Source organism: Lampris incognitus, chromosome 9 (assembly GCF_029633865.1).
Source record: "Lampris incognitus isolate fLamInc1 chromosome 9, fLamInc1.hap2, whole genome shotgun sequence".
Taxonomy (NCBI): domain Eukaryota; kingdom Metazoa; phylum Chordata; class Actinopteri; order Lampriformes; family Lampridae; genus Lampris; species Lampris incognitus.
The window spans coordinates 9,515,585-9,525,425 of record NC_079219.1 but is presented as its reverse complement, the minus strand read 5'-3'; the positions used below and the strand labels follow the sequence as shown (position 1 = coordinate 9,525,425).

At 50.4% G+C, this 9,841-nt stretch overlaps 1 pseudogene; it reads left to right on the top strand.

Annotated features, from left to right (window-relative positions):
• The window catches only part of LOC130117880 (non-homologous end joining factor IFFO1-like), a 13,827-nt pseudogene extending 5,428 nt beyond the window's left edge, over positions 1-8,399 (top strand).
• The last annotated feature ends 1,442 nt before the right edge of the window (positions 8,400-9,841 follow it).

Here is a 9,841-nt window from a genome sequence, read left to right as displayed (position 1 = left end):
CGTTTTCGGTCTCTTACCCATTTTCACTGAAAAATAGCCAGATTTTTAAACTGATTTTCACCCTGATTTTATGTTTCCTTGCACCCAAAAGTTGTTCCTGTTCGTGTGAGGTTATGTAACAGTGTCCTCTTATGGCGAAATTCGGCATGCTGGATGGCTTTGAAAAATAAAAACCGAAAACGCTGAGCCTTGAGTGTACTAAAGCTGCGGCTATATTTCCCAGAGTGGCTACCTGTACCATATAATAGCATATGTACCAACATTTTCTAATTATTACAGTAATTATCGTAATTGTATTGAGGTCTACTTGTCTAGTTTTAATCTTCTTAGTCATGACTCCAAAGTGCTGGTGTTGCTCATAAAAATCTATACTTTCACAATGACCATGGACCATTGGGTATCCATATTAACATGTCCTGATCCTCCCCTGTCCCCAAAACCGCCGGGGTAGAATTTATCCGAGCTGGACAGTAAGATCCAGGAGAAAGCCATGAAAGTGGACATGGACATCTGTCGCAGGATTGACATCACTGCTCGACTCTGCGACGTCGCTCAGCAGAGGAACTGTGAGGACGTCATCCAGATGTTCCAGGTACGGGACGAAAACCGACCGGTTAAATGGTCTCGTCTGTGGGCCTGTCTGTCCACAGCACGCTGTTTGTTCAGATGTCTCTTCAGGTCTTTCCATGTGTTGGGCCAGCGATTGCATGAGATGTCCTCAAAATTGACTGACTTGCCTGCTGGGAAATGTTGTTCTGCGATTTTACGGCAAAGCCAAACCTCCCTCCCCCCCCCCCTAACTGAATCCTCAGGTTCCTAACACCCAGTCACCCCTAAACTGTCGGCGTAAACAACCCCCCGTGTCCGTTAATGGGAGTGAGGGCGAGGAGCTGGTCAGCAACTCTGAGAGCGATGTGGGCGGGCCTAAAGACGAGGAGCACTGTGGCTCGTCGGCCAATCAGATCAATGAGGAGATGCAGAGGATGCTGAACCACTTGTGAGTGGCGCAACTTCGTAAACTTTTGACATTCTCGGGTGTAATACGTGTGTGTGTATAGACTTTTAATTTAATTTACGTGGTTTTAAATGTGCAATCTTTAATTCATGTACGGCACACAGGATTAGAACCTGCTGTCACTTGAAAATTGATTGACAGTTCTCTCACTGTAAGGACTAACGCTTACCTACAACTAAATCTGGGTGTTTTCCGATGCTGCAAGAGGTTTATTTACATGGGCAGTGTTTTATTAACACAGCAGTAAAACGGGCCATTGTTTTCAATTGCAATCGATTGGAAAAAGTCACAAAATGCTTATTTCCAGTCCACAACTCAGACTCTTCAATTGTGTATATAGATATACCTAATTATAATATAATATAATATGTAAATATAATAATATGAATTATTTTTAATGGGTCAAATAAATCACAGCTTGGGCCATTTAATGCACTGGTTGTGTGTGTGTGTGTGTGTATGTGTGTGTGCGTGTACATGTACGAATATGTCTTTATTGCAGACGCGAATGTGAGTTTGAGGACGACTGTGACAGTCTGGCCTGGGAAGAGACTGAGGAGACCCTGCTTCTCTGGGAGGACTTCCCAGGATGCACTCTGCCTCCTGACCCCACCCACCAGCCAGGAGAGGTAAGCTCAGACCATATAATAATGATAATCGTAATAATAATAATGACAATTATGCAGTTATGCAGCCCACTGGGGACCGGGGGTTCGCTCCCCGGTCTCGTCAGCGCTGTCTTCGGGAGGGGGGCGGAGTCGGCTTGTGTTCGTCACATGAATGCGTTTCTGTCTGTGTCGGAAAAAGCAGTGGTTCGGCCTGGATTCACCTCGTCACTCTCGTGACGAAGTGACTCCTTCGAGACTGCCGGCTGGAGAGATGCGGTTGGCGAACGCACGCAGTACGAGGGTGGGTGTTTGAACTAGAATAGGGATCGATTGGCCACTAAATTGGGAGAAAAAGGGAAAAATCAGAAATGAATTTAAAAAAAAAAAGACAATTATCACTGTCATTCGCAATTATCAGAAAATCACGAACTGCGATACAAAATTATTCAAATTAAGAAAAAACAATGATAAAAACCGAAAGGAATGATGAAAAAGAGCAACGTTATGACTAAAAGAGCAAGTACAGTATGACAGGCCAACGCCCACAGCGCTGTCAGACAGTCCAGGGGTTTCCCGCAGCTCCATGTGCCGTTATGCTAAGCTTTGTGCCGGGGGTTCGGAGGAGCAGGCCATCGCCTGACCAGAGTGCACATGTGGAGACTTTCGGGGGTGGTTGGGCATTTTCGGGGGTGGTTGGGCACTTCCCGGGGTGCACTTTTGTGGATGCAATTTAAAGAGTCAGGAGAGAGCTTGTGAATGGACTCCTGAATCAGACCAGGAGCCAGTGCAGGATATGAGATTGGTGTGGTGGCCAGGGTCAGGGTCCTCTCATCAGGACCCTTAACACTTAAGGTAGTGAAGGAGGCCCCCCACTCCCTTTTTTTCCCTCCCCAATTGTACTTAGCCAATTACCCTATTTTCCGAGCCATCCCGGTCGCTGCTGCCGAGTTTTCCATCAAGGTTTGATGGAGAACTCGGGCATTGCCAGTTCGAATCCCCATACCAACATGGGGATTCGAACTGGCAATCCCCATGTTGGGAGACAACGGAATCGACCGCTACGCTACCCGGACGCCTAGCAGGAGGCTTTTCGTAGGGACTATATATGCTCTACAATGACCAGATGAGGGTATGCCAGGGTCGGACACAGACGAGGAGGGTGGGGATTTTTACCTGCAGAGATTGAGTTACGTGGGCCAGTCGATCCATGTCCAGATGTGGGATGTGGGTTTGACTGCTGTGTAGTGGTTTGTAGTAGGTAGTCTAGATTTGGCTTAGTCATTGTGGTATCTACAGTTCAGTGTCATCGGCGTAAAAGTGAAATGAAAGCAATCGCAGTCTGAGGCCACAGATCAACCATTAGAAGCACGTGCCCGTGTTGGCGTGAAAGCAGCAACTCCTTATGTATATATTTATGAGGTTTGGGTCTGCATTTATTTTTCCTTGCTCGTTCTCTTTCTCTTTACATTCCTCACGCGCCCGTTGCAGCTCGATCACATCCCGGCTCCGTCACTTCGATAGCGGTGCAAGTCTGCCAGGGGTGACCGGTTCTCGAATCTGGTTTACAGCCTCCAGTAGCGAAAACTGATTTCTGTGCATTTACATCTGCTGGCGGGCGCTGTGGCGGTCTGGTGGCCTGTCCAGGGTCTCTCCCCGCCTGCCGCCCAGTGCCTGCTGGGATAGGCTCCAGCATCCCTGCGGCCCCGAGTGCAGGATAAGCGGTTTGGGTAATGGATGGATGGATGGATCAATAGTCGCTATGGAGACCACCTGAAATGTATTTGTTTTAAAGCTAAAATCCTGATAGTTACATGATTTTATTTTAACCGGTTACAAAAGTTGTTTTTCATCTTGAAGTTGTAATTTGTGGTCGATGTCCACGGCGGCTGTCTGCCCCGCTTCTGCCGCTGTCCCCGGTCAGACTTGGGAAACGTGGGCTTTGTTTCTCGCCAGCGCTGCGGCCCTTTCCGTCCCCTCTTAGACTTTCAGTCGTCTCCATTTCTCAAAATAATCTCAAAACGCTGACCCGGGTGGCGAGACACGTCGTGTTTGCCGTTGTCCGCAGGGCGCTGGTGTCGCAGCACGCCACATGGCCACGTGGCTTGGTGGACATTTCATTGCGTCGGGCCTCAGCTGATGTAAATATTGTTGTTAAACACGGCTGGACAGATCCGGCACTAACGGAGTTGGTTCATGCCACACTGTACTGCATTGCCGGTGATGATGAAGACCTTTCTAGGTAATGACATCACTTGGGGTACCCGCCACTGCATTGCCGGTGATGATGAAGACCTTTCTAGGTAATGACATCACTTGGGTACCCGCCACTGCATTGCCGGTGATGATGAAGACCTTTCTAGGTAATGACATCACTTGGGTACCCGCCACTGCATTGCCGGTGATGATGAAGACCTTTCTAGGTAATGACATCACTTGGGTACCCGCCACTGCATTGCCGGTGATGATGAAGACCTTTCTAGGTAATGACATCACTTGGGTACCCGCCACTGCATTGCCGGTGATGATGAAGACCTTTCTAGGTAATGACATCACTTGGGTACCCGCCACGTTATGAGTGCAAGTCCGTTTTTGTGTGGTGGTCGTTGTTGCAGTTTAAGGTCTACGTAACACTAAAACTACTTATTTTCACTGAATACTGATGCACTTGGACACGTCCAAGCCAGAGACACCGACCCTGCTGCTCATCTTGACGTCTTAGGGCAATCTATACCATCTATATGCAAAGCGGGGGAATTTCAGCTAAGTGCTGCGGTTATAACCGTGTTATTACAACCGTGGATTGTCACAGGCTTGTCTATGTGATGCGACACAAGTCACAACCCCCTGGCTACACCCTTCCGTCTTCTATAAATACATAAATCTATATATACCGTTGAGGAGAGCAGTGTTTGAGCGAAGACATATTGAAAGAGAGTGAGAGAGAGACAGACAGACCGAGAGAGAGAGAGACAGACAGACCGAGAGAGAGAGAGACAGACAGACCGAGAGAGAGAGAGACAGACAGACCGAGAGAGAGAGAGAGAGAGAGAGAGAGAGACAGACAGACAGACCGAGAGAGAGAGAGAGAGAGAGAGAGAGAGACAGACAGACAGACAGACCGAGAGAGAGAGAGCGGACAGAACGAGAGAGAAAGAGACAGACAGACAGACCGAGAGAGAGAGAGAGACAGACAGACCGAGAGAGAGAGAGAGACAGACAGACCGAGAGAGAGGAGAGACAGCGGACAGACCAAAGTTACATATTTTTGTATTTTTCAGTAGTTCTAATTTGATAGTGGTTTATTTATATAGTTTGTTTGATTTTCTATAGTTTTCTATATAGTTATCTAGTTATATATAGATAAAAAATATATAAATATACATTATATATACACACACATACACACACACACACACATATATATGCTACTACTACTTCCGGCTGCTCCCATTAGGGGTCGCCACAGTGATCCATTAAACCATTTCCATTTCTTCTTTTTTTATATATATATAAATATATATTATATCTAAATAGAAATAAATAAATAAATAAATACATGGGCGGCTCGGTGGCGCAGTGGTTAGTGCGGTGGCCTCACAGCAAGAAGGTCCTGGGTTCGAGCCGCGGGGTAGTCCAACCTTGGGGGTCGTCCCGGGTCGTCCTCTGTGTGGAGTTTGCATGTTCTCCCCGTGTCTGCGTGGGTTTCCTCCGGGGGCTCGGGTTTCCTCCCACGGTCCAAAGACATGTAGGTCAGGTGACTCGACCATACTAAATTGTCCCTAGGTATGTGTGAGTGTGTGTGTGTGTGTGTGTGTGTGTGTGTGTGTGTGTGTGTGTGTGGGCCCTGTGTGATGGCCTGTCCAGCGAGTCTCTCCGCCTGCCACCCAGTGACTGCTGGGAGAGGCTCCAGCGACCCTGAGAGCAGGCTAAGCGGTTCTGGTACTGGATGGATGGATGGTGCTGTTACATCATTTCCTTCTCTCCCGCCTGGGTTTAAGCTATTGACGAAGTGTCCGTTGGTAAAGGTCTTTTACAAGCTCTCTCCGCCATATTGCCTCGCTTGCCACAACAAGTCGCTGAGTCATGTGACTTACTGCACACTTGGCTGCCCTGTTACAGACAGAAAAACAGAAAACTAAGCGAAGCATCACATCTCTCAGCAAGGTCCTAAAGACAAGAACCAATAGAATGAGCCACTACGGGTGTCCGGGCAGCATAGCGGTCTGCTCCGTTGCCTACCAACACGGGGCTCGCCGGTTCGAATCCCCGTGTTACCTCCGACTTGGTTGGGCGTCCCTCTGCGGGTGGGAAGCCAGATGTGGGTATGTGTCCTGGTCGCTGCACTAGCGCCTCCTCCGGTCTGTCGGGGCGCCTGTTCAGGGGGGAGGGGGAACTGGGGGGGGGGGGTAGCGTGATCCTCCCACGCGCTACGTCCCCCCGGTGAAACTCCTCACTGTCAGGTGAAAAGAAGCGGCTGGCGACTCCACATGTATTGGAGGAGGCACGTGGTAGTCTGCGGCCCTCCCCGGATCGACGGGGGGGTGCGGGTGGGGTGGGGGTGGAGCAGTGACTGGGACGGCTCAGAAGAGTGGGGTAATTGGCCGGATACAACGGGGGAGAATGAGGAACTGCATTCATGATTTGGATGTGTGCCGGCAACGGATGGTAGCAAAATTACCATATTTCTGCACGGGAATCTTCCGGGTTGTAGCCGTGAGCCGGGATTCAGACGTGTGCGTCCTTTTCTGTCTTCCGGTTTCTGTAATCCTGCTGTTGGACAGACACCACAGCAGTCTCTCTCTCTCTCTTTTGTTTGCTAAAACCACGTGACCGAGGACTTTCTGCCTGACGTGTTTCGAACAGCTGCGTGGTTTTTCGGCGCCGGCGGTTCAGCCGCGCAGGAAGCTTTTGAGGCGCAGATGTCACCGGCGCAGGCGGTGGGTGGAGCAGCGAGCTAATGGGGGTTATTATGGGTGTGTCCGGCCTCCGTCATCGACGGCCTGATTCAGCTGCATTACGCATACCACGGCCCAGTGACCTTCACCGCTCCGCTCTGTCGGGGCCCCTTTTTAGGGCATGACTCCTTCAAACACCCACACAGTGCCGATAAGCACACACACACACACACACACACACACACACCCGTCTCCAGAAGGGGGTCAGGTGAACCAATGTGCGTGCAAGTTGAAAACGCTCCTCTTGGTGGTGGGGGGGGGGGGGTCCGGGTAGTATAGCTATTCCATTGCCTACCAACATGGGGCTCGCCGGTTCGAATCCCCGTGTTGCCTCCGGCTTGGTCACATGTATCGGAGGAGGCATGCGGTCCCCGGATCGGCAGAGGGGGCGGAGCAGCGACCGGGAAGAGTGGGGTGATTGGCCGAATAAACCAGACACCCTGATGAAGGTGCAGTCAGTGTGGTGGGCCACAGCCCCTGTGATGGCCTGGCAGCCTGTCCAGGGTGTCTCCCCGCCTGCCGCCCGCCCAATGACTGTTGGGGTAGGCTCCAGCATCCCCCACGACCCTGAGAGCAGGATAAGCGGTTGGATACCGGATGGATGGATGGATGGATGGATGGATGGATGGATGGATGGATGGATGGATGGATGGATGGGGGAAAAGAAAAAAAGGAAAACGCTCCTCTCTCTTTCCTGTTCAACAGGAGGAGTGCTTGGAGAAGGTGATTAGCGACACAGAATGCCTGTTCAAATCCCGAGAGAAGGAGTACCAGGAGACCATTGGCCAGATCGAGGTACGACCTCTGCGTGTGCGCTAACAGACGCCCGTCTGTGCTCGTGCGCTTGTGTTGCCGTGCGTGCTCGGTTGTGTCTGTGTTGTGTGTGCGCTCCCCGTTGTGCGAGGATGCTTTTGTTCTTGCGTGTCTGTGCGACTTTCCGACGCTGTGCTTCTGACCCCAGCTGGAGCTGGCGACGGCCAAGAGTGACATGAACCGTCACCTGCACGAGTACATGGAAATGTGCTCGATGAAGCGGGGGCCTGGATGTGCAGATGGAGACCTGCAGAAGGCTGATCACACAAAGTGGAGAGAGGTACACACACACACACACACACACACACACACACACACACACACACACACACACACACACACACAAACACACACATACCTTGTCGGTTTTTTTTTCCCCAGTTCGTTTGTTTGTTTTTGCATCTCCGATGAACACATAGATAACGACAACAAACGGAAATTGTTTATAACGCAACAGCAGCGAGACGCAAAAACGCGCATTGATTTTTGCCTTCCCTCTGGCTGCTCACCACCGCCACCACCACCACAATCACCTCCACCTCTTTCCTGTCCTCACACTGACACAGACAGCCATTGTGCACATAAAAAAGAGAGAACAAAATCCACGTCGTGTATTTAACTTCCTGTTTTGTCGTTCCTGTTTCTGTCTTTCTTTCTTTCCTACTTCCTCCAAGCGACTCCTCCGTGCCAGGAACGGCTGAGGAGGGCGATCAGAGAGAGAGGGAGAAGGCGTCGGCGTCTCCACCACCCCCGATTTGCTCCGGCGCGGGCAGATCCTGACCCCGACTCCCGTCGGCCGTGGAAGGAAAACCGTGGTCATGTGACCGCCATTGTATTCAGCTTCAGTACTGCGCCCGTGTAGTACACATCACCATGGCAACACCATCTTCGCATTAACTTCAAGATTTTTCCTTTTTTTTGTCACCCTGCTCTTTGTAGCGGGAGCCATCTTAGGTCCGCAGAGGTGGATTATTAGTTTACCTAGTCCGTGTAGACGTCACTGCCGTCGTGACGAAGAGGGTTGGTTCACAGTTGCTGTCAAACTGTAGGAGTTGAGGATGTCGGTCGCTGTCCTGGTTGTGCCGACGACGACGAGGCGTAAGGGGCAGGACGGTGCGTTGCCGCAAGCCACGGGCCTGTTGTACAACACTTAAACCAACACACATTCGCTAACCCCGCAGACACTCGCTAACTCGCTAACCTCAGGCTTGGCCTGGCGGACACCGCCGCGTGTCGTGGCTCAACCGCCTTCGCTCACAGTCTGGAAGGGTTCGGTCTTCACGCAGGCCGCTCTGATCACGTCACCCCATCGCGGTCACACAAGTAGCAGAAATGTACGTTCTACCGTTGGATAATACACCGAGCAATATATTTGTATGTTTGATAGCGGGGTGATTAACTGACCCCGGGGGAGTCGTCATGATTCAGGTCCCACGTTACTGCCCGACTTCGGTATATCACGCCCAAAAGAGCTTGCGCCGTGTCGTGTATTGAGTCAAGTCATGGGTTTAACAAATCGCAAGCCATTATTACATTTAGGGGGGGGGGGAAACCTGTTGCTTCATAACAAAAAAACATGAAAAAAAAAAAGGGAAAAAGATAAAAATAAGCCAAAATACTAAGGAACCCACTAGAATCACAGAAACGGGTTTCCTGTATGACCTGTGAGTGAATCAGAACGTGTTCATCGCCGGGGTTTCAAATTGCTCACATCCTTGCCGCCCTCTCGTCAGTACTGATATCGATAGTTCAAACTTCACTACAGATACCAAGCCATTTTTTGGTCTACCTTGATAACCGTCTTCTGTGGTCCAGTTAAATGGCGTCACTTACTGGTGTGAACTGCCTGGTGTCAAGTGCAATTCAATGGTGCTTGTTAGAGACCAAATGACAGCAGAGAAGTGGTGAACCTCTGGGAAAGTAATCCAGGTCCGAGGGAAGCATGCTTGTCTTTGGTTTGGGATGCAGCCGGTCTCTTTATCTGCCCTTGGTGGGGCGTGAATTGTGTAAATATGCAATTGAAGCTGATTTGAAGTCCGTGTTGGGGCTTTGCTCGTCTCTCGGTCCCTGACACAGAAGAAGGAAATGTGATGGAAGAGCACTGACAGCACTGTCGTACGTAAAAGGCTGTATTAATTAAAGAGTTAATTAGTCAGAAGCAAAGCTTTCTGGCAATGCATTGTTGTTTGACCAGGGCTTAATTGTTTGTTTAGGATCAATTCAAAATTATAGAATGGAGGGGTGTCCGGGCAGTCGTAGCGGTCTATTCCGCTACCTATCAACACGGGGGTCGTCAGTTCGACCCCTCATGGTACCTCCGGCTTGGTCGGGCGTCCCTACAGACACAATTGGCTGTGTCTGTGGATGGGAAGCCGGATGTGGGTACGTTTCCTGGTCGCTGCACTAGCGCCTCCTCTGGTCGGTTGGGGTGCCTGTTCGGGGGGGAACTG